We start from the raw sequence: 26,117 nt of genomic DNA, 5'->3' as shown, positions 1-26,117 counted from the left end.
TTGTCATGGTTTACGTTGGGATACTGTTTTTTGAAAGTACTGAAAAGCGTAGTTTGCTACGCTATTCTGTACTTCAAAAAACGTATACGCGATGTATATACGCAAACGTAATGCTATAAGCTTGTATCCGTTTACATACAGTAAATCTATCCTTTTTTTCCGATCAGTTTTCAATTTAAAAAAAACACTTTTTAGTTAAAAATGGACAGAAACGTATACCGACGTATGAGTATATGCTAAACGTACACGCTATAAAAAAAGACTTAAAAACAAAAACTGTACTTTTGTATACGTTTTCAATGGTCCACGTGTTTATATTAAAAAAAACGTATACGCCTGGTGGATAGGACAAACGCGATCTGTATGGGGCCTTCATTGTACCGTGCTGCAGAGAAAATAAAAAAAAACTGCCAAAAATGAAAACACGTTTTTCAGGATTATTGGGGTTCATTTATTAATACCGTAAGTTGTAGACAGTGTAAATGTAGACCAGGCAGTCAGAAGATGAGCCAAATTGATCAATGTGGTACATGCTGTATGATAAATGTGACAACTAGCTATACAAGTTGGACACATATAAGGCTGGGTTCACACGACCTATTTTCAGACGTAAACGAGGCGTATTATGCCTCGTTTTACGTCTGAAAATAGGGCTACAATACGTCGGCAAACATCTGCCCATTCATTTCAATGGGTTTGCCGACGTACTGTGCAGACGACCTGTAATTTACGCGTCGTCGTTTGACAGCTGTCAAACGACGACAAATAAAAATACAGCCTCGTCAAAAGAAGTGCAGGACACTTCTTTCAGACGTAATTTGAGCCGTACTTCATTGAAGTCAATGAAGCACAGCTCAAAATTTACGGCTGTCAGAGAAGCCTCGCAAAATGCGAGGAGGAGCATTTACGACTGAAACGAGGCAGCTGTTTTCTCCTGAAAACAGTCTGTCTTTTCAGACGTAAAAGCCACTTCTCGTGTGCACATACCCTAACACCTATTGGCTTCGTTTACACTAATTATGTGCGACAAAATTTTGCAGCACAGTCTCACTTTAAGCCACACCCCTTTCTGCTAGTCCACATCTCCTTGTTGAGCGTTTCGAAAGGAGTGTCCTAAACAGTTAATAAATGTGGTGCACAGCAGGAATTCCGACGCATTTTCCCCATTGAGATTAACAAAAAATTCCTCCTGCAAAAACTGCTCCAGTCGTTTTTTTGAACAGTGGTTTGACAAAAACTCGTCAAAACACTCGTCGAGGCGTTTTTTCCCCAGTTTCTGACTGATTGAAATGGGGTTTTGGAGGCGGAAACTGCCTCAAGGTAGGTCATGTCGCTTCTTTTAACCGCGACGCGGTTTTTCCACTCGCGGGGTTAAAAAAACTTGTCCGCCTCCCATTGAAATCAATGGGAGGCGTTTTTGGGCGGTTTTTGACGAGTTTTGCGGAGCGGTTTTGGCCTTAATCTAGGAAGTCAAAATTTTAATGAATGCCCCATGATGTTGCTGGACTCATTGGGTAATGCTGGAACAATACCAAAACAGACAGTTTTGACATGGGCATGTTTGAAATGCTAAACCCAGAATAGCTTCTCGCAGTTGCCGCTAAAGTCTCCTTCTGCCATAGGGTAAACAGCTGCCATAAAGGGATGTACTTGGTCGGCCACAATGCTTAAAGAGGCTCTGTCACCAGATTATAAGTGCCCTATCTCCTACATAATCTGATCGGCGCTGTAATGTAAAATGATCACTTTTGACCAGGTTATAAACAATTTTAGATTTATGCTAATTCGTTTCTTAATAGACAACTGGGCGTTGTACAGAGAAGTGTATGACGCTGACCAATCAGCATCATACACTTCTCATTGTTCCAGCCCAGCTTCTTCCACTGCACAAGCACACTAAGGCCCCATGCACACGAACGTACGCACATGTTTTTACGGGCCCATGGACTTCTATTGGCCACGGGTACCTCCCCATATGCTTACGGGAAGGTGCCCGTGCCGTTAAAAAATATAGAACATGTCCTATTTCAGGCCGTAATTACGGCACGGGCAGGCCCATAGAAGTCTATGGGACTCCCGTAATTACGGGTGACTACGTGTGTGCACCCGTAATTACGGGAGCGTTGCTAGGTGACGTCAGTAAATAGTCACTGTCCAGGGTGCTGAAAGAGTTAAACGATCGGTAGTAACTCTTTCAGCACCCTGGACAGAAACTATCACAATATAGATCAACCTGTAAAAAGAAAAAAAAAAAAAAAAAGACGTTCATACTTACCCAGAACTCCCTGCTTCTTCCTCCAGTCCGGCCTCCTGGGATGACGTTTCAGCCCATGTGACTGCTGCAGCCAATCACAGGCTGCAGCGGTCTCATGGACTGCCGCGTCATCCAGGGAGGTCGGGCTGGATGTCAAGAGAGGGACACGTCACCAAGACAACGGCCAGGTAAGTATGAATTTCTTTTACTTTTACTACGGAAAGGGCTGCCCGTTCTCTCTATCCTGCACTGATACAGTGAAGGGCTGCCGATTAGTGCAGTGCAATTTTGCAGAGAAAACGTGCCCATAAATACGGGTGGAATACGGGTGATACCGGACCTGTAGTTACGGGTCCGTAAATACTGGTGCAATACGTGTAACCAAGGACCCGTATTTACGGGAGGGAAAAAATACGTTTGTGTGCATGAGGCCTAACAATGGGCTAGAACAATGAGAAGTGTATGACGCCGATTGGTCAGCGTCATACACTTCTCTTCACAACGCCCAGTTGTCTATTAAGAAACTAATTAGCATAAATCTAAAATGGTTTATAACTGTCAAAAATGATCGTTTTTCAAAATAAAAAAACACTGCTGTAATCTACATTACAGCGCCGATCACCTCATGTACAATATAGGCCACTTATAATGTGGTGACAGAGCCTCTTTAAAGAGGCTCTGTCACCACATTATAAGTGGCCTATATTGTACATGAGGTGATCGGCGCTGTAATGTAGATTACAGCAGTTTTCTATTTTGAAAAATGATCATTTTTGACGGAGTTATGACCTATTTTAGCTTTATGCTAATGTCTTTCTTAACCCCTTCAGGACGCAGCCCTTTTTCAAATTTTCACTTTTGTTTCTTTATCCCCACCTTTCAAAAGCTATAATTTTTCCCCGTCTATATAGCCATATGAGGGTTTGTTTTTTTTGCGGGACAAGTTGTAGTTTTTCATGGCACCATTTATTGTACTGCATAATGTACTGGGAAGCAGTCCATCAGCCGGTAAAAACTACATATTCACCTTATTCTACAGGTTGATACGATTACGGCGATACCAAATTTATATGTTTTGTTTTATGTTTTACCACTTTTTTTTAAAAATAACACCATTTGCTAAAAATAACACCATTTGCTAAATTTCCATCAATTTAGCAATGTGAAGGCTTAAGTTTTGCGGGCGAGCTTTAATTTCACTGATACCATTTTGGGGTATATGCGACTTTTTGATCATTTTCCATTTCATTTTTTTGGAGCGCTAAGGTGACAGAAAAACAGCAATTTGCCCGTATATATATATATATATATATATATATATATATATATATATATTTTTTTTTTACAGAATTCACCGAGCTGGTTAAACAACGCTATATTGTGGTAGTTTGGACTATTACAGATGTGGCGATACCAGTTATGTTAACTTTTATTTTTTTTAACATTGATTTAGGGGAAAAATGTGAAAAGGGGGGTTTTTGACCTTTTAATACTTTGTTTTTGGAACATAAAAATCTTTAACGTTTTTTTACTTTTTTTTTATTTATTAGTCCCCCTAGGAGACTGTAAGCAGCGTTCGTTGGATCGCTTGCATGATATACTGCAATACTAATGTATTGAAATATATCGTGATTGAGACAGTCACCTTTGAAGCCCTGCCGGAGGCAGAGCTTCAAAGGAGTACAAAGATGGCAGACCTGGGGGCTTTTGTTCGGCATTTTGTTCCACGGGATGTCTATTCACAATCCCGGCACTTCGTTACTCTGTCTGTGGTAGTTACAGCAGAGGAAACGTGATCTCGCTGTAAATGACAGGTTACAATGAGATCGCGCTTCCTCTGCTGTAACTACCACAGACAGAGTAACGAAGTGCAGGGATTGTGAATAGACATCCCGTGGAATGTCTATTCACTGTCTAAACACTTCAGTATTGTTAATGTGTTAGTATAAGACAGCACATAAGGATCTAGCAGGATCCCTATGCACTGAGTAAATGAATGGAGAGGAGTGCATGATGCTGATTGGTCAGCGTCATACACTCCCCTGTACAACGCCCACTTGGTCTAAAGTACAAATACGCCCACTTGGGCATTAAGAAACTCATTAGCATAAATCTAGTGGTAAAAATAGATCGTTTTTTAAAATAAAAAGAATTACTGTCACCTACATTATAGCGCCGATCTCCTTATGTAAAAGATAGGGCACTTATAATGTGGTGACAGAGCCTCTTTAAACATCCGTGGGACGGCCATTGAAACACCGGCCGTCCCATGGACCTATGTAATTCAATGTGGCGTTCACACAGCCGTTGTTTCAACGTACCATGTGAAAGGTCCGTGCGAAAATAGGACATGTCCTATCTTTTCACGCATCACGCATCCCTCCATAGACTCAACTATGGTGGATGCGTGACATCGCGTCCTGCAGCGCTGAGCACAGATTCACCTCGGACTTGGAAAATGGCAGTTTTTCACGTCCGAGATGCGCAGCGCTCGTGTGAATCAGGTCTTAAACCGAGATAGGACAACCCAGCCTTATGAATTAGACACTGGTGGATAACCAGACACCTTTGCAGAGTCTGCAGTTACCGATGCTCCCAGTTTAGTTCAGCTGGGAGTGAAAGTCAATCACTGCACCACTGGCAGGGGTTGGTCCTTTGTAAATAGAGGGAGGTTACATTGACCCTCTGAACAATACAGCTGCACACAGTTGAAAAGTTAACTACTATTTTATCCAGTCTATAAAATCATCTGACAATTTATACATTGTAGCAAACTATCAGCACAGGAGAGATTTAAGTGTACCTGACTTTTGATGTGATGTTTCAGAATAAGCTGCAATATGTGTGTACATGAGGAATACCACTATTTCTCCTATTATAGGACTTGTATTCTGTATTTTTTAGCAGTTTCTCCCTCTGCAGGCGCACTCTAATTCTCAGTTGTCTCTGAGCTAGTGGATGTAGTGTAACTGCTATAGCAGAAGTGGAGGCAGCATGGAGGACATATGCTCCTGCTCCCCTCCCAATTTTATTGTATTTGCAGTGTGTCTGTGTCTTTCTCTCTGCTCCCTCCTCCTTCTGCTCCCCCTCCCCTCTCCATAGACTTGTTTTGGCAGGCAGTGGAGATAGACACCACCACTTTCTGCAGTCCCTCAATACTGCTCTGTAACTAGGGACAGATTTTGCTTCACAATAGGGGGTAGACATCAGATTACAAGATGGGAGACACCTAGTGGCATTAACTTCACACAAAATGTAGTTGTTTTATCCGTGAAAATTCTAACAGTCATGTAAACTTTTCGATTAGAATGAATTGTGTGAAAAGTTAGTGTCCATTTAACCTGCTGCTGAGGTATTTAGCTCACAGAGGATTACCTAGACTGGATACAATTGTTGCAAAATCCAAAATGCACCACTGTGGTCATGTAAATCCATAATCAGACGAAACAGTCCCCTATAGACAGCATACAGAAAAGATTCATTACACAGCAGTAATGAGCAGTGTAGCCATGAATACAGCGCTGTGATGAGGCAGTAAAAGGCTATGTTCACACAGGGCGGCTACCCAGGGTAATAGCACAAAGCGAATCTGCCCTGGACGCCGCATGGAATTCTGGTCGAAAAACCGCAACTAATTGCGGTGCAGTTTTTCAGCCGGAATGTCTGCTGTGGAAAACTGCACATATAAAAAAATAAAATAAGACACACATACTTATCCTCGGATGTCCTGCAGACCGGCCTCCTGGGAGGACGTTTTGCCCCATGTGACCACTGCAGCCTGTGATTGGCTGCAGCAGTCACATGGGATAAAACGTTATCCCAGGAGGCTGGCCTGGATGAATAAGCACAGAATTCCGGGCAAGATCCACCCCCCCCCCCAGAGTTGCGTATTTTTGCAGCGGAATCGCAGCTTTCCTGCTGCAAAAAACGCAACATCTTATTTGTTGCGGAATTTCTAACAAAGACATTACGCATTATTTATAAATATCAAACCTTTCCGTTATGTCACATTCGTGGTGAGCAATGAACGCACTTGTAAGAAAATGCACATGTATTTTACAAGAAGCTTCTGCTATTTTACTTACTATCCACGTTTACGGTGAATCTAAATAATGAGCTTTCGGCCTCATGCACACTTCCATCACCGTTTTCACGGCCGTTTCTCTCAGATCCGTGTGTCCGTTATGGTATCCGTGTGGTTTCCGCGTGTACTCTGTGTCCGTTCCGTTTGAAACTGACGTTTTGCTTCCGTGTTTCCGTTAAAAAAACGGAAGGTATTGAACTGCATTTGAACTTGTCACGTCCCAGTCTGTGAACTTTGGCACGCCCTGCCGTTGCTAGGGCAATGGATCTGTCAAAAAAGGGCGGCACACGGAAGCCTTCCGTGTACCATCCGTTTTTTTCACGGACCCATTGACTTCTATGGGCACCACGGTCACGGAATCACTGACAAAAGTAGGACATGCTCTACTTTCGACGGAACGAAGCAACGGATCCGTGAAAATAACTAAAGTGTTTATGGGCCCTTTGAAATTAATGGGTTCAGGGTGCTATCAGTGAAAAAAACGTATAGCACCCTGAAGGAAAAAACTGAAGTGGGCATGAGGCCTTAAAGGGGTAGCCCCGAAATTGACAATTCGGCTGAGTGCACACGGGGCGGATACACTGTGTAAAAGCATGCAGCGTATCCACCCTGTGCGCCGTGGTGCAGTTTTCCGCCGGCAATGTCCACTGCGGAAGACTGTAGCACTTAGCCACTTAGCACTGCTAGCAGGCCGGCCTCCTGGGACGTTTCGTCCCAGGAGACCGCTACAGCTGGTGATTGGCTGCAGCGGCGGTCACATAGGATAAAGCGTCATCCCAGGAGGCCGGCCCACTGACGTCATCCAAGCCGGCATCTTGGGATGACGTTTCATCCCATGTGACCGCCGTAACAGCCTGTGATTGGCTGGTCACATGGGATGAAACGTCTTCCCAGGGGGAAGAAACACAGACTCCTGGGTAAGTATAAGATTTTTATTTTTTTTGCCCCGAGTTGCGTTTTTTGCGGCGGAATCCGATGAAAAAAAACATATCGCAACAACTGCTATTTGATGTGGGTTTTACCCCTCCATTGAATTCAATGGGGGAAAAAAAAAGCAGTGATTAAGCAAATACAGTTGACATGCTGCAGATAGAAAAACCGCACCGCAGGTCAATTTCTGAGCGGTTTTTTTCCACTTATTTACGCATCGTGTGGATGAGATTTGTTCAAATCTCATTCACTTTGCTGCTACTGTATTATGCTGCGGATTTTCTGCAACGAAATTCGTTGTGGAAAATCCGCAGTATTTACGCTACGTGTGAACTCTAATACTTACTAGGAAGCTGCAGCAGTGTCTATCTTTCACTCTGCTATCCCCTCTGCCTCACTAAATATGGTTTCTATGACTGAAATCTGAGTGAGCGAACAGTTACACCTCTTGCACACGACCGAGTTTGGGGCTGTTAAAAACGTTCCGCGGGTCAGCCGCATTTCCCGACCCGACCGCGGTGCAGGTGAACGGGACTCCTGGCATCATAGACATGTAATGATGCTAGGAGTCCCTGCCTCCCCGTGTGACTTCTGTTCCGCACTTTATCATTTTGTTGAGCAGCAGTTCCGTGGGGAGGCAGGGAATCCTAACATAACAAACGTCTATGATGGCAGAAGTCCCGTTCACCTGTACCGCGTTGGGGCTGGGAACACGGACGGTTTTTCACGGCCCAAACTCTGTTGTGTGCAAGAGGTGTTAAAAAAAAAAACAGAGGAGGGGGCCTGATTAGTGGAGAAAGGGGCATTTTTCTCTAATAAGATATATTACAAAGTTTCTTATCTGCACTTGTACTATTGATTTATGGAAAGTTATTTATAACCGGAGAGACGCTTTAAGGGCTTATTCAGACGAACGTATAATACGTCCGTGCGACGCGCGTGATTTTCATGCGCATCACACGGACCTATATTAATGAATGGGGCCGTTCAGACGGTCAGTGAATGTCCGCTGCGTGATACGCACGCTATGTCCTATATTTGGCCGTGCTTCGCGCAGCACGCACCCATTGAAGTCAATGGGTGCGTGCAAATCGCACACGGAAGCACTTCCGGGTGCCGCGCGTGATTCGCGCAACAGTAGTAAAATGAATGAATGAAAACAGAAAAGTACCTCGTGCTTTTCTGTTTACAAACATAACAACAGAGTGTCATCATGATGAAAGCATCCAGAAAGCTGCAAAAAGGTAATACCATTTGATAATCCGGTACCGGTCAGGTCCTGTTGATTCCAGATTAGGGACCCTTTACATATTTTATAGGAGATCCATTCACCTGCATGTCTTTTTAGATTAAATTAAGTGAGGATTTTAAAAGACGTATGGGAAAACCGATGTCTACATGATGTAAAATATGCTCGAAGGCTGGATTCACACACTGCATTATGCAGAACTTTCCGGGGTGCAGCCAGGTGTTCCTTTAAAATGAAAGGCAGAAAACACTACATACAAAGCGTTCTGGTTTGTGGCGTTTTTGGGGTCAGTGGCAGATTTTTCAAAGTCGGTATGGCCTTGTTTTTGGCATTTTTCCATAGGCTTCCCAATAGGACTTCAAAAACACAAAACAAGTTACAAAATAAAAAACGCCACAAAAAATGCTTGTAAAAAACAGTGTGCGTGAAGGAGACCCAAGGCTGTTTTCACATCAGCGTTGTGCTTCCGTTGATGGGTTCCTGTTAGACCGTTCCATCGCAGGAGCCCATGAACGGAAACCATACCTTCCATCTGCATTACCATTCATTTCAATGTCAATGCGTCAGTTGCAATGGTTTCCCGGGAGTTTTTGTTCCGTAAAATTTCTGGGTTTTTGTCACTGAAACAATAGCATTTTTCTGTGAAAAAAGCGGAAACTTGAAATCAATGTTAATGCAAAAGGAAGCTAGAGTTTTCCGTACATCTGTTCCTCTGAAGGAATGGATGAACGGAAACTCCAAACGGAACCCAACGCTGATGTGAACAGGCCCCTAGTTTGTCTAGAATTGTGACTTCGATAACCACAGACCAGATAACATTAGTAATCAATGCAGAAATGCAAAGAGTTCAGTTAGGGCCTGTTCACATCAGCGTTGTCTTTCCGTCGGAGGTTTGATGAGTCTTTTATTATAGGAAAAAAATGTAAACGTTAACAACAGTACACATATTTGGTATCACCGCGTTCGTAACGACCCAATCTATAAACCTATTTTATTTTTCCCGCACGGTGAACACCGCAAACATTTTTTTACGAAAAACAAATGCCAGAATCGCTATTTTTTGGCCACCTTAGCTCTAAATAAAACGTAATAGCGATCAAAAAGTTGTATGTTCCCAAAAATGATACCAATAAAACCTACAGCTTGTCCCGCAAAAAATAAGCCTTCACACCACTCGATGGACCAAAAAAATAAATAAACGTTATGGCTCTCAGAATGTGTGAATACAAAACTATTTTTTTCTTTGTAAAAGTAGTCAAATATAAAAAAAAAACAAAAAAAAAAAACAAAAACAATATACATTTGGTATCACGTAAATCGCATTAAGATGCAAAATAAAGTTAAGTTGTCTTTTATACAGCACGGTAAAAAACGAAATTAAAAAAAATAAAAAATATGGAGGAATCACAGTTTTTTCCAATTTCTTCCTGCAAAGAATTTTATTTTCGGTTTCCCAGTACATTATATGGTATTTTAAATGGTGTCAATACAACTCCTTCTGCAAAAAATAAGCCCTCATGATGTCCTCATAGAAGTGTTCATATCAGAAGAACTTAACCTCTGCATTACCCACACAGGGAATAATCATCCACAGGCTGTTAAAGCCTATCTTAAAGAGGCTCTGTCACCAGATTTTGCAACCCCTATCTGCTATTGCAGCAGATCGGTGCTGCAATGTAGATAAGAGTAACGTTTTTATTTTTAAAAAACTAGCATTTTTGGCCAAGTTATGACCATTTTTGTATTTATGCAAATGAGGCTTGCAAAAGTCCAAGTGGGCGTGTTGAAAAGTAAAAGTACAACTGGGCGTGTATTATGTGCGTACATCGGGGCGTTTTTACTACTTTTACTAGCTGGGCGTTCTGATGAGAAGTATCATCCACTTCTCTTCAGAACGCCCAGCTTCTGGCAGTGCAGACACAGCGTGTTCTCGAGAGATCACGCTGTGACGTCACTCACTTCCTGCCCCAGGTCCTGCATCGTGTCGGACGAGCGAGGACACATCGGCACCAGAGGCTACAGTTGATTCTGCAGCAGCATCGGCGTTTGCAGGTAAGTCGATGTAGCTACTTACCTGCAAAGGCTGATGCTGCTGCAGAATCAACTGTAGCCTCTGGTGCCGATGTGTCCTCGCTCGTCTGACACGATGCAGGACCTGGGGCAGGAAGTGAGTGACGTCACAGCGTGATCTCTCGAGAACACACTGTGTGTCTGTGCTCTGCCAGAAGCTGGGTGGTAACGAAGAGAAGTGGATGATGCTGATTCGTCAGCATCATACACTCCCATTCCTAACGCCCAGCTAGTAAAAGAAGTAAAAACGCCCAGATGTACACACATAATACACGCCCAGTTGGACTTTTGCAAGCCTCATTTGCATAAATACAAAAATGGTCATAACTTGGCCAAAAATGCTCGTTTTAAAAAAAATAAAAATGTTACTGTAATCTACATTGCAGCGCCGATCTGCTGCAATAGCAGATAGGGGTTGCAAAATCTGGTGACAGAGCCTCTTTAAGGTGGGCATAGAAGAACCAATACGTTTGGGTGACATGAGTTCACCAGCGGTTTGTGGTATAGTCGCCATAAATGTGGTTATACTGCCATTTTACCACGACTGTGTGTCGCAGTGTAGCCTGAACCTTTTCATTAACCCCTTCCCGCTTTTGGGCGTGACTGTACGTCCAGATACAAAGTGCTTTCCCGCACTTGGGTGTACAGTCACGCCCTGTAGATAAAGCGAGCACAGGAGCTGGGCGCGCTTTATCTTCAGCGGCTGTCAGCTGTCATACACTGCTGACATCCCACTGCAATGGCTGTTACCGGGTGGCGATGGTTGCTATGGCAACCAGGAAGCCGTTGCTAGGCTTCCTGGTTGCCCAGGTACGGAAGCCTATTAGGTCCTGCCCGAGGCAGGACCTAATAAGCTAACTGTCAGATGATGAATGACAGTTACGATACACTGCACTACATAAGTAGTGCAGCGTATTGTACCAGGAATCAGAAGACCAGATCTTCAAGTCCTCAGGTCAGTGTAAAAGAAAAAGTGAAAAAAAACTATACATAATAGGTATCGCTGCGTTCGGAACGGCCTGATCTATAAAAATGTCACATTATTTTTACCGCACGGTGGACACCGTAAAATTTAATAAAAAACTATGACAGCATTTTGCAAGTAACGCAAAAGGGTACCAATGGAAACTACAGTTCGCCACGCATAAAACAAGCCCTCCCGCAGCGATAGCAACTAAAACATAAAAAAGTTATGACTGTCAGAAAATGGCGATACTAAAACATGATTTTTTTTAGAAAATAGTATTTTTATTGTGGGAATGTAGTGAAACGTAAAAAAAACATATAAATTTGGTGTCGCTGTAATCGTATCGACCCGCAGAATAAAGTTAACATGTTGTTTATACTGCACGGTGAACACTGTAAAAAAAAAAAATAACGTGCTAGAATGGCTGTTTTTTAGTTTCCTCATCTCCCAAAAAAATGCATTAAATAGTGAAAAAAAAAATCAAAAAAAAAAAAAAAAAAAAAAAAAAAAAAAAAAAAAATCGCATGTACCCCAAAATGGAACCAATAAAAATTACAGCTCGTTCCACAGAAAACGCGCCCTCACACAGCTCCGTCACCGGAAAAATAACACGTTATGACTCTCAAAACGCAATGATGCTAAATGACGGCCCAGACTCATTTTTAGGTCCAGTAGAATTTCACTAAATACCCCACATCGTCATTTGCTGGACCCCACAGGTGGACCCTGTAGACGCAGCGGAGATGAGGAAACTTTAGGGCCTTGTGCGGCTTATAGGGCTAGTGAAGAAGTCAAATATAAGGCAACACTGGAGCGCAGATATTTTGTATAATACCCAATAAACCCGGCCTGTGCATTAAGGATTGGTTCAAAGCGACCACACCAATCCATGGATTATTCATTCTCCCCATTATTACATCATCCTATTATGCCCTGATGTACTCTGCCCAGCTTACATATACCCTGATGCACTACTCTGCCCAGCTTACATATACCCCAATGTACTCCGCCCAGCTTACATATACCCTGATGTACTCCGCCCAGCTTACATATACCCTGACGCACTCCGCACAGCTTACATATACCCTGATGTACTCCGCCCAGCTTACATATACCCTGACGCACTCCGCCCAGCTTACATATGCCCTGATGTACTCCGCCCAGCTTACATATACCCTGACGCACTCCGCACAGCTTACATATGCCCTGATGTACTCCGCCCAGCTTACATATACCCTGATGCACTCCGCACAGCTTACATATGCCCTGATGTACTCCGCCCAGCTTACATATGCCCCCACATTATAAGCTGAAATACCACTAAGGCTGGGTTCACACGACCATGTTACGTCCGTAATGTACGGAACGTATTTCGGCCCGGACCGAACACAGTGCAGGGAGCCGGGCTCCTAGCATCATAGTGATGTACGACGCTAGGAGTCCCCGCCTCGCTGCAGGACAACTGTCCCGTAATGTAATCATGATTACATGAGTACATAACTATGATGCTAGGAGCCCGGCTCACTGCACTGTGTTCGGTCCGGGTCTTCCGGCCGAAATACGTTCCGTACATTACGGACGTAACATGGTCGTGTGAACCCAGCCTAAAACACAGTAAAATCTTCACTTCAAAAGACAAATGGTGGTCCAACTGAGCCTGGCAGTGTGCCCATACGGCAATTTATGAGCACATATGGGGGTATTACTGTATTCTGGAGAATCTGCTTAACAATTTATGGGATGTGTGTCTACGGTGGTACAAGCTGGGCACAACACATTGGGCACTGAAATGGCATATCTGTGGAAAACGGCAATTTTCAATCTGCAACATCTATTGTTTACTCATTTTTGCAAAACACTTGTGCGGTCAAAATGCTCACTAGACCCCTAGATCAATTCTTTGAGGGATCTAGTTACCAAAATGGGGTAATTATTCGGGGGTACCACTGTACTGGTATTATAGCTCAATGCATGGTGTCAAAATACGAATCTTGTAAAATCTCCACTCCAAATACTAAATGGCGCTCCTTCCCTTTAGAGCCTTGCTGTGTGTCCAAATAGCAGTTTATGACCACGTGTGGGGTATTTCCCTACTCTGAAGAAGTTGCTTTATGGGGTGCTTTTTCTTTTTTATTTGTTGATAAAATGAAAAATTTTGAACTAATGCTGCGTCTTATTGGAAAATAATGTAATTTTTCATTTTCACTGCCCATTTCTAATAAAATCTATGAGACACCTGTGGGGTCAAAATGCTCACTACACCCCTAGATGAATTCCTCAATGGGTGTAGTTTGCCAAATAGAGCCACTTTTGGGGGGTTTCCTTTGTTTTTGCACCACAAGACCTCTTCTAACCTGACATGGTGCCTGAAATATAATTTAAGAAAAGGAAGGCCGAAAAATCCTCTATGTGCTCATTTGCTTCTGGGGCCTTTGTTTCAGGCCCGCAGCACGGTAGGGCCACATGTGGGATATTTCTAAAAACTGTAGAATCAGGGCAATAAATATTCAGTTGTGTTTCTCTTGTAAAAACCTTCAGTATTACAGGAAAAATGGATTAAAATGGAATTTCTGCAAAAAAAAAAAATGAAATTTGCAAAAAATGATTCCAATCTAAAGCAGAAATATGGGGGATGTTAACTAGTAAATATTTTGTGGTATAACTATCTGTCTTACAGGCAGATACATTTGAATTTAGAAAAATGCTAATTTTTGCACATTTTCTCAAAATTTTGGTGTTTTTCACAAAAAATATTGAATTTATCAACAAAATTTTTTCCCTAACAAAGTACAATGTGTAACGAGAAAATCTCAGAATCGCTTGGATAGGTAAAAGCATTCTGGAGTTAATACCACATAAAGTGACACGTCAGATTTAAAAAATGAGGCTGTGTCATTAGGTCCAAAAGTGGCTGCATCCTTAAGGGGTATAGGCTGCGTTCACACCACCTATTTTCAGGCGTAAACGAGGCGTATTATGCCTCGTTTTACGCCTGAAAATAGGGCTGAAATACGTCGGCAAACATCTGCCCATTCATTTCAATGGGTTTGCCGACGTACTGTGCAGACGACCTGTCATTTACGCGTCGTCGTTTGACAGCTGTCAAACGATTATGCGTAAATTGACTGCCTCGGCAAAGAAGTGCAGGACACTTCTTTGCCACGTAATTTGAGCCGTTCTTCATTGAACTCAATGAAGAGCAGCTGAAGATTACGGGCGTCTAAGACGCCTCGCATAATGCGAGGAGGAGCTTTTACGTCTGAAACGAGGCAGCTGTTTTCTCCTGAAAACAGTCTGTCTTTTCAGACGTAAAAGGCACTTCTCGTGTGCACATACCCTAAGGGGTTATCGAACTGGTTAACATTTTTAGAAACAGTCAGAGCAAACACCACAATAACTTCCTCAGGAAGCTGGTTTTTAGACCAGCGATACGTGTGTGGCCATTAGGCTATGTTCACACGCTTAACAAGAAACGGCTGAAAACACAAAGCCATTTTCAAGGGAAAACAGCTCCTGATTTTCAGCCATTTTTTAAGCAAATTGAGTTTTTTACGGCCGTTTTTGGAGCGGTTTTCAGCTGTTTTGAGTCAATGACAAACGGCTCCAAAAACAGCTCAAGAAGTGACATGCACTTCTTTTTACGAGGCGTTTTTTAAACGGCCGTTTTTTCCGCAGACTTTCCAGCCGCACATACACCAAAAATATTTACATGAAGCAGCACTCATGTAATAAAGTGGTGGGTGCGAAGCAACTAGAGCTTAATCCACAGCTCAAAATACCATATTAAAAAAATAATAATAATAAAAAAAAAAAAAAAAAAAAGGGATTGCAGCACTCCAGCAAGGTCCCGTAAAAAAATCTGACAATCCAACACCAGCAGATGACACGGCTCCCCAAACCATCACTGACTGTGGAAACTTCACACTGGACCGCAAGCAACTTGGATTGATGCCTCTCCACTCTTCCTCCAGACTCCGGGACCTGGATTTCCCAATGAAATGCAAAATTTACTTTCATCTGAAAATAGGACTTTGGTCCACTGTGTTATATCAAGTCCAGAGTCAGCGCAGCGTCTACCAGGAAATTTCCCAACACTTCATGCTTCCCTCTGCTGACCAGCTTTAGGCTGGGTTCACACGTGGCGGAATTTCACTTAAATTCCGCTGCGGATACTCCGCAGCGTTAATCCGCAGCGGAGCCGTTTCTGCATTGACTTCCACTTCTATTTAGAAGTGTTCGTTTAGACGATGCGTAACATTCCGCTGCGGAGCATAGGCTGCGGAGCGGAATTTGGTGTCCGCAGCATGCTCTGTCTGTTGCGGAGCAGTGGCGGACTCATGGCGGAATTTCTCCATTGACTTCAATGGAGATTCTAAGTTCCGCAATGAAGTCCGCAGCTGTCATGCACATGTTATGTGTGCTGCGGATACGTCTTGCTTTTTTGCCATGACATTTCTTCATTCTGGCTGGACCTATGTATTTCTAGGTCTACAGCCAGACTGAGGAAGTCAATGGGGCTCCCGTAATGACGGGAGCGTTGCTAGGAGACGTCTGTAAATAGTCACTGTCCAGGGTGCTGAAAGAGTTAAGCGATCGGCAGTAACTGTTTCTGCACCCTGGATAGTGACTACCGATCCCAATATACAGCAACCTGTCAAAAAATATAAGTTCATACTTACCGAGAACTCCCTGCTTCTGTCTCCAGTCCGGCCTCCCAGGATGACGTTTCAGTCTAAGTGACGGCTGCAGCCAATCACAGGCTGCAGCGGTCACATGGACTGGCGCGTCAGCCAGGGAGGTCGGGCTGGATGCCGAAAGAGGGACGCGTCACCAAGACAACGGCCGGTAAGTATGAAATTCGTTTACTTTCACTAGGGAAAGTGCTGTCCCTTCTCTCTATCCTGCACTGAATAGGGAGAAGGGAAGCACTTTTCCCGCAGTCCGCAGCAGCTAGTCCGCAACAATTTACTGCACATTTTGTGCAGATCCGCAGCAGAATCTGCAACGCAGATTCTGTGCGGCATTGATGCGGACAGTTGCGGAGGAAATCCGCCACGTGTGGTCATGCCCTTATGGAGATGCTGATTTCATTTTCCAGCAGGACTTGGCACCTGCCCGCACTGCCAAAAGTACCAATACCTGGTGTAATAACCACAGTATCACTGTGTATGTGATTGGCCAGCAAACTCGCCTGACCTAAACCCCATTGAGAATCTATAGGGTATTGTCAAGAGGAAGATGAGACACCAGACCCAATGCAGACGAGCTGAAGGCCGCTATCAAAGCAACCTGGGCTTCCATAACACCTCAGCAGTGCCACCGGCTGATCACCTCCATGCCACACCACATTGATCACACCTCAGCAGTGCCACTGGCTGATCACCTCCATGCCACGCCACATTGATCACACCTCAGCAGTGCCACAGGCTGATCGCCTCCATGCCACGCCGCATTGATCACACCTCAGCAGTGCCACAGGCTGATCGCCTCCATGCCACGCCACATTGATCACACCTCAGCAGTGCCACAGGCTGATTGCCTCCATGCAACGCCACATTGATCACACCTCAGCAGTGCCACAGGCTGATCGCCTCCATGCCACGCCACATTGATGCAGTAATTCATGCAAAAGGAGCCCCGACCAAGTATTGAGGGCAGATACTGGACATGGTTTTCAGTAGGCCAACATTTCAGTATTAAAAATCATTTTTTAAATTGGGCTTATTTAATATTCTAATTTTCTGAGACACTAAATTTTGGGTTGTCATTAACTGTACACACACACACACACACACACACACACACACACACACACACACACACACGCAATACCTTCAGGGGTTTTGACCTGCCTCCACGTATTTTTCCACATTTTTTGCCCGCAGCCATTTAAGCTAATGCAAGGACCGCGAGCAAAAAGCAGAACGAAAAAAGCTCATAAACTAGCGCCGCAGGTTTTTTCTGCCTCCCATTGATTTCAATGGGAGGTCAGCGGCGGAAACCACGGCAAGAGGCAACATGCTGTTTTTGTTTTTTTACGCAAGCGGCCAAAAGTTGGTTGGGAAAATCAATAGTGGGGGGGGGGGGGGGGGCATTTCAGCACTGATTCCGACAAGGCTTCCGGGTCAAAAACCGGTGTGAACGGACCCTTATTATGCACTTCGCGATATATATTTTTGGAGCACATAGCACTTTGTTTTGGGAACATAATATGGTATAGAAAGCATTTGTTATTTATAGGCTCAGCCTGGTCCTATCCCTAATTTTGGGTATTCACTGCAAGAGGGTCACATTATTCCCTGTGACCCTCATCTGATTTTTCCTTTGTCTTTAGTGGCGTTTTAAAGTTTCTTTTTGTAGAAATTTATATATATATAGGTCAAAAGTATTTTTCTTCTATAGTTTATCAGTACGGGTGTGCGGACAGTTGCTTTTTTGTTCGTATAATCTCAATGTTAATCAACCAAAACAAAAAACGTATGTTAAAAAATGTAGCGCGTGAATCCAGCCTAGAAGAAAATAAAATAAGTAAATCACTTCTTTTTCCCAACAGCGTGTTTGAATTCATGCTGCCAGCAAGTGACAGCTGCAGGCAGAGGGTTCAGCGCTCACATACCGTATTATTGGCATCATGGCGCTTATCGTTGATGCCAGGAACACGGCACACGACTGCTGATTAGCTGCAGCGGTTACTTGCCGGCTGCATTTAAACAGACGCCGGGAGGACCGCCGGAATGTCAGCACTGGATCGCCGGGGAAAAAAATAGGCGATTACTTATTCTTTTAATCCTTTAGTACATTTGCAGCGGTTTCCAAACAAAAAGTGTTAAAAAGTCAAATAAACCCTTTAAAAAGGATTATCTGATTTCAGAAAATGAATGTTATTTTTTTGTATAATTAAAGGTTATACAACTTTCCAATATCGTTTCTGTATTAATTCCTCACGGTTTTCAGGATCTCCGCTTGTTGTTATTCAGTAGGAACGTTCATGGTTTACTTCCAGTGGATAAAATTCTATCCATGGTCATGTGATGGACACACAGGTGCACGGCTCGTTATAGTTAGGCTGGATTCACACGAACATGTTCGGTCCGTAATGGGCGGAACCTAATTCGGTCGCAAGTCCCGGACCGAACACAGTGCAGGGAGCCGGGCTCCTAGCATCATAGTTATGTACGACTATAGGAGTCCCTGCCTCGCTGCAGGACAACTGTCCCGTACTGTAATCATGTTTTCAGTACGGGACAGTTGTCCGGCAGCGAGGCAGGGACTCCTAGCATCGTACATAAGTTATTCGACTCCGCTATTGATTCCGTCGGAAAACCGGAAACCAGCCGGAACGGTGACGAACGGAAAGCATTAGCGATGTTTCCGTCACCATTGAGATCAATGGTGACTGAAACGGAAGCTGTGCTGTCACTTTCACTTTCCGTTGCGGGGTTCACCCGACAGAACCCCGGAACGGTGATGTGAACAGGTCCTAAATGACAATGTTTTATTATTTTAGGCTTCGTTCACATCTGCGTTGGAGGCTCCGTTAGGGGACTCCGTCCCAGATCCAGCAGGGATTACCGGAGACCATAGCGCAGCATGCTGCGCTATTGTGTCCAGTAAAACCACGTATACTCGGACAGAACCTATTAAAGTCAATGGGTTTTGACGGCAGTGTCCGTTGTGCAACAGAACCGCTGCTTTCGTTATACCCTTGTTCTGGTCCTCTGACGGAGCAGAACGTCACGTCACAACGCAGATGTGAACGAAGCCTTAAGCAGTTTTGCAAAGATTTAGCTACTCCTGAAAGATCCCTTGAAATCCGTTATGTTGTACTATGAGGTCACCACTGATCGGAAATGATCGCTCCATAGCTCCTGTTCTTGTGGTGTGGATGGGCAGCTGCAGGTAAAAATCGAGGGGGCAGAGGGGCATCCTGGCAGTGAGGGGGCAGACATGCTACACACAGCAGCTTCACAATAGTGGCTTCCATCCCCCACAGCGGAGGCCACTAAGCGGGACAAAAATACACGTACAGAGCGTTATCCCCGGCACACGCCGGCTCACCATGCTCCTCGGCCGCTGCCGGACCGGTACATTGTCAGGCGCTTTCACCGTCTCAGAAGAAGTTGCGCCGCAGCCACCGGAGGAAGCTTCCCCCTCCTCATCTGACTACCGCGGCAGCTCCGGCCAGCCCGGGTTAGAGAGGCGCGTCTCAGCCAATCAGCGGCCGCGCTCGGTGACGTCACCAGGCTCTTCCTTCTGTCAGTGCCGGCCATGCTCCGTGGTACAAGCCGCAGGTCTATGCCGCATCCACTGCCCAGTGCTCAGAGGAGTCTCCAAATATTCAGCTGGGGGTGAATGAAAACTGGAGCTACGGAAAAATGGAGCAACTAATCAGCTTTCGGTACATTCACGTTACCACATCACATGCAGCGTTTTGCAGTCCATACACTGGTCGCTGGTTTGTAATGGTTTTGCCACAATTTTTTCTATTGACTTCACTGTAGCATTAAAAACTACACGTAAAAAACACTTTTACATGCAGTAAATCAATGCGGTTTTGAATAGAACATTTTCATTTATAAATTTTTAGGGCTTGTCCACACGTAACGGAATTGCTGCGTATTTTCCGTCCGGAATTGTGGACGGAAAACAAGCAGCAGAATAAATAGCAGCAAAGTGGGTGAGATCTAACAAATCTCATCCACTCGCTGTGTCAAATTTCCGTCCAGAAATTCACCTGCGTATTTTTCGTACCCCAGCATGTCAATTCCGTCTGTGGAAAGTGGACTGAATTGCTGCGTTTTTTTTCACCATTTTGTCACCATCTCCTAACATTGAGAAAAACGCAGCAAAATACGCACCATTTTCTACAATAAAAAGCGCAGGAAATGATGCGGTTTTCCGCAGCGGAATGTCTGCTTCTTCCAACGGAAATGCTGAAGTGATTTTCTGGAGCAATTCCTTTACCACATGACCATATTTTTGTGGCCAATTTATCCACGTTTTTTTGGATAAGACCCTTTCTTTTCTATGGCCCCATACACACGACCCTGATTTAAAGAGGCTCTGTCACCAGATTCTCAAACCCCTATCTCCTATTGCATGTGATCGGCGCTGCAATGTAGATAAGGGTATGTTCACACGCTGAGCCAAAAACGTCTGAAAATACGGAGCTGTTTTCAAGGGAAAACAGCACCAGATTTTCAGACGTTTTTTGAGCAACTCACGTTTTTCGCGCCGTTTTCGCGGCGTTTTTTACGTCCGTTTTTGGAGCTGTTTTCATTGGAGTCTATGAGAAAACGACTCCAAAAACGTCCCAAGAAGTGCCCTGCACTTCTTTTGACGAGGCTGTAATTTTACGCATCGTCTTTTGACAGCTGTCAAACGACGACGCGTAAATTACAGGTCGTCGGTACAGTACTTCGGCAAACCCATTCAAATGAATGGGCAGATGTTTGCCGACGTATTGTAGCCTTATTTTCAGGCGTAAATCGAGGCATAATACGCCTCGTTTACTCCTGAAAATAGGTCGTGTGAACCCAGCCTTAGGGTATGTTCACACTACAGCGTCCGTAACGGCTGAAACTACGGGGATGTTTCCGCCTGAAAACATCCCCGTAATTTCAGCCGTAACGGCATGTGCAGGCGCTTGAACGCCGCGTCCATTACGGACGTAATTGGCGCTGCTATTCATTGGAGTCAATGAATAACGGCTCCAATTACGGCCAAAGAAGTGACAGGTCACTTCTTTGACGCGGGCGTCTATTTACGCGCCGTCATTTGACAGCGGCGCGTAAATATACGCCTCGTGTGAACAGACAAATGTCTGCCCATTGCTTTCAATGGGCAGATGTTTGTCAACGCTATTGAGGCGCTATTTTCGGACGTAATTCGGGGCAAAAACGCCCGAATTACGTCCGTAATTAGTGCGTGTGAACATACCCTAACAGTAACGTTTTTTTATTTTTTTAAAACGTTCATTTTTGGCCAAGTTATGAGCTATTTTATATATATGCAAATGAGCTTTGAAATGGACAACTGGGCGTGTTTTTTTTTCGTTATGTCCAACTGGGCGTGTTTACGTGTATGACGCTGACCAATCAGTGACCAGTCAGCATCATACACTCCTCTCCATTGATTTACACAGCAGCGATCTGCAGCCACATAAACAGAGATTAACATTACTACAGTGTCCTGATAATGAATACACATGATCATCCAGCCTGGACGTCATGTGTATTCATTATCAGGACACTTCTGAATCTTTTCTTTGAGATTTCTAGCACGGGAAACTAAATCTCGCGAGATTATGTGTGGCTTGCTGGAATCTCACAGAAAAGATTCAGAAGTGTCAGGATTCTGAGTACACATGACGTCCAGGCTGGATGATCATGTGTATTCATTATCAGGACACTTGATTAACGTTAATCTCTGTGTATGTGGCTGCAGATCGCTGCTGTGTAAATCAATGGAGAGGAGTGTATGATGCTGACTGGTCACTGATTGGTCAGCGTCATACACGTAAACACGCCCAGTTAAAAACACAATACACGCCCAGTTGGACATAACGGGAAAAAACACGCCCAGTTGTCCATTTCAAACCTCATTTGCATATATATAAAATAGCTCAGAACTTGGCCAAAAATGAACGTTTTAAAAAAAACAAAAAAACGTTACTGTTCTCTACATTGCAGCGCCGATCACATGCAATAGGAGATAGGGATTTGAGAATCTGGTGACAGAGCCTCTTTAAGTGGATCGGTGCGGGGCCCGCAAAAACTCAGGACATGTACTTTTACGGTCCGGATTTGCGGATTCACCAATACTGGTGAATTGTTGTGGATCTGTGAGTCCGGATGACACAGGGATGCACAACAAGGGTTTCTTGTGGTCCAACGGACTACAAAACCAATATTATCGTGTGCATGAGGCCTAAATGGTCGTACATATTAGATGTATGTCGGCCTAACCTGACAATTTCGGTGGTACCAGCGGACTATTTAATGTGTATCGTGGCTTCCCGACATCAGATTTCAGGGGAGCGAAGAATTAGGCTATGTTCACACGCTTAACCAAAAACGTCTGAAAATACGGAGCTGTTTTGAAGGGAAAACAGCTCCTGATTTTTAGACGTTTTTTAAGCCACTCCCGATTTTCGCTGCGTTTTTTACGCCCGTGTTTGGAGCTGTTTTCAATACAGTCAATGAAAAACAGCTCCAAAAACGTCCCAAGAAGTGACCTGCACTTCTTTTTCGTGGCCGTTTTTCAAAATGACCACGTAAAAAAACAGGCCCATCGGAACAGAACACCGTTACTGCCGTGTGAACATACACTTAGGCGCGCGCAAAACGGACACGTTCGTGTGAATAAGGCCTAAGGGTATGTTCACATGGCAGTAAACGCCCAAAAAACGGCCGAAAAATTGGAAGCAGAACGCATCCAAACATCTGCCCATTGATTTCAATGGGAAAAAACGCGTTCTGTTCAGATGGGCCGTTTTTTTTACGTGGCCGTTTTGAAAAATGGCCACGGAAGAAAATGCCCGCGAAAAAGAAGTGCATGTCACTTCTTGAGCCGTTTTTCATTGACTATAGAAAAAACGCTCCAAAAACGGTCGTAAAAAACGCCACAAAAAACGTGAGTTTGCTTAAAAAACATCTGAAAATCAGGAGCTGTTTTCCCTCAAAACAGCTCCTTATTTTCAGACGTTTTTGATTTTGTGTGTGCACATACCCTAAGGGTATGTTTACACGGCAGCGTCCGTAACGGCCGAAATGACGGGGCTGTTTTCAGGAGAAAACAGCCCCGTCATTTCAGCTGTAACGGCATGTGCAGGCGCTATAACGCCACGTCCATTACGGACGTAACTGGAGCTGGTTTTCCATGGAGTCCATGGAAAACGGCTCCATTTACGTCTGAAGAAGTGACGACACTTCTTTGGCGCGGGCGTCTATTTACGCGCCGTCTTTTGACAGCGACGCGTAAATATACGCCTCGTGTGAACAGACAAACGTCAGCCCATTGCTTTCAATGGGCAGATGTTTGTCAACGCTTTCAAGCCGTAATTTCGGACGTAATTCTGGGGTTAAAACGCCAGAATTACGTCCGTAAATAGGCCGTGTGAACATACCCTAACAGTAAAATATTTTTATTAAACCCTTCCCGACATTTGTCGTAAGTATACGTCATTGAAAGCCAGTGCTTCCCGCAAAATATTGTATACTTACGACAAATGGATGGCGCCGGCTCAGAAGTCGGTGCCCTCATCCCTGGATGTCAGCTGTATCTTACAGCTGACACCCTGCTGTAATGGCGGGGGACGAAGTTAGCTTTGATCCCTGCCATTAACCCCTTAAATGCAGTGGTCAAAAGCGATCATCGGCACCCCAGCAATGAAATCGCTGGGGTGTCGGTGGCTGCAATGGCAACCGGAGGCCTAATAGTGGTCTACAAGGCTTTCGTAGCCTCCGGCAAGATGGCGCCGGCCCGGGAGATGAGCCGGCGTCGTCAGCTGTATGTTACAGCTGACATCCACCTGTAATGGCCGGAACCGGAGCTAGCTCAGATCCCTGCCATTAACCCCTTAGATGCAGCGATCAAAAGCGATTGCTGCATCTTTGTAGTTGTCAGCAGATCGGCAGCGCTGCACTGCAATCGCAGGGCTGCCGTCTGCTACTATGACAACAGGAGACCTAACAATTGTCTCCAGCTCTGCCATTATGGAAGCCGATTAGGCCCTGCCCGGAGGCGAAGCCTAATCGGCTTGCTGTCAGTGAATGGCTGACAGATCTAATACATTGCACTACATAGGTAGTGCAATTCATTAGAAAAAAAAATCTGACAGTTGGACCTTCAAGTCCCCTAGTGGGACTAAAGAAAAGTGTAAAAAAAAGTGAAAAAAGTTGTAAAAAAATATAATAAATGTTTCATTTCCAAGCGGTGAACGGCGTAAAAAAAATGTAAAAAACAATGCCAGAATTTCTGTGTTTTGGTCACTTTGCCCTAGTTTGTTGGTAATCCTGTCTGATATGTCCCTGTCTGCACTCAAAATCCGCCAATATCTTGTAAGAATCTGCATTACCTCAGGTTGTTTTTTGAGTCACAAGTGCCTATAAGCCTGGTAATATTAGCATCGGCCTTTTGATTTGGTGCCAGAAGTTTAGACTGAAGCAAAAAATCTGTTTTCAGAGTGTGAATTACCCCAGTTGACACAGTGTTTCTCTCAAATCAATTCTCTTCAAGCGAAAACAGCCCCTGATTTTCAGCCGTTTTTTATGCATCAAGCATTTTTTTAAGTGTTTTTTACGGCACAAAAACGGCTCCAAAAATGGCTCAAGAAGTGACATGCACCTCTTTTTTACGGGGCGTTTTTTTTTACATGGGCAGATGTTTGGAGGCGTTTAGCCTCCGTATTTTCAGCCATTTTTCGGGGCGTTTACGGCCCAAAAAACGGCTGAAAATAGGCCGTGTGAACATTCCCTTATGGTGCAGTTATAGCCGTGCGGCTAAAAAAATGCCCCTCAACACCCCTTGGCATTTCAAACCACTTGCCACAGGTAAGATGAGTATAACCCGGCCCATAAGTAAGAACAATTCACAAACTAAAAAGTAAGGCCTCATGCACACGAACGTGCTTTTGCGGCCGCAATTCCCCCGAAAATCCACGGGAGAATTGCAGCCCCATTCATTTCAATGGGCTCATGCAAACGACCATGGTTTCCACGGTCCGTGCATGGCCCAGGAGCCTGGAACACAGAAAGAACGGACATGTCTTATTACAGCCGTGTTCTGCGGTCCAGGCTCATAGAAAATAATGGACGCGGCCATGTGCACGGCCCGCAATTTGCAGTCAGCTCGCGGCCGACCCAAAAATCACGCCCGTGCATATGGCTACGGTCGTGTACATGAGGCCTCAGACAGCAGACACACAAGTTAAATCAAACTTTTTTTTTTAGCTAGTTCGCAGTTTACTATGTACTCTATCGCCACCCAGTGGACAGTATATCAGATGTTACAAAATATACTGTACTGTATATCAGCCTGTTATATTGAATCCCTCTATTACGCTGGCGTAGCTATAGGGGTCGCAATTGCGACCGGGCCCCGAAGCCAGGGGGGCCCACAGCCCCCCGCACCACATCAATAAAAAGTTACTATAGTAACTCGGGCCGCGGGCCCCTGTTACTATAGTAACAGACTGTACTTCCCTTCCTGGTTCCGGATCGCAGCGGAGGTCCTGACGTCAAGCGCTGTGCGCAGCGCATTACGTCAAAGCGCTATGCGCCGCGCACAGCATCGAGACGACAGAACTACCGCCGCGGCTGAAGAGGAAGGTAAGATTAGCCCTGACTGGCAGGGTCCGACTCCCGGGACCCGCTAATCAGACCCGCCAATCAGCTGTTTTGAAGGGGCCGCAGTACTCGTACGAGAGCTGCTCCCCTTCATTCCGGTCACTTCATTCCGGTCACACTGTGAATCGGTGTCGGCGATTCACAGTGTGAGCGAGTAGTGAAATGAAGGGGAAGCAGCTCTCGTACGAGTGCTGCGGCCCCTTCAAAACAGCTGA

General features: G+C 44.6%; 1 protein-coding gene across 2 annotated transcripts in view; it reads right to left on the bottom strand.

Moving 5' to 3' along the window:
* The window catches only part of ATP10D (ATPase phospholipid transporting 10D (putative)), a 115,801-nt gene extending 95,982 nt beyond the window's left edge, over nt 1–19,819 (bottom strand). The window contains exon 1 of one of the 2 annotated variants that reach the window (XM_075859539.1): nt 19,582–19,819. The gene's annotated coding sequence lies outside the window, so the exon portion shown is untranslated. The remainder of the gene's footprint in view (nt 1–19,581) is intronic. The other variant, XM_075859532.1, reaches the window with a different exon arrangement.
* Between the last annotated feature and the right edge of the window lie 6,298 nt (nt 19,820–26,117).

Source organism: Rhinoderma darwinii, chromosome 1 (genome assembly GCF_050947455.1).
Source record: "Rhinoderma darwinii isolate aRhiDar2 chromosome 1, aRhiDar2.hap1, whole genome shotgun sequence".
NCBI lineage: Eukaryota > Metazoa > Chordata > Amphibia > Anura > Rhinodermatidae > Rhinoderma > Rhinoderma darwinii.
Note: the sequence above shows the minus strand (reverse complement) of the source record. Positions and strands in the feature narration are given on the sequence as shown.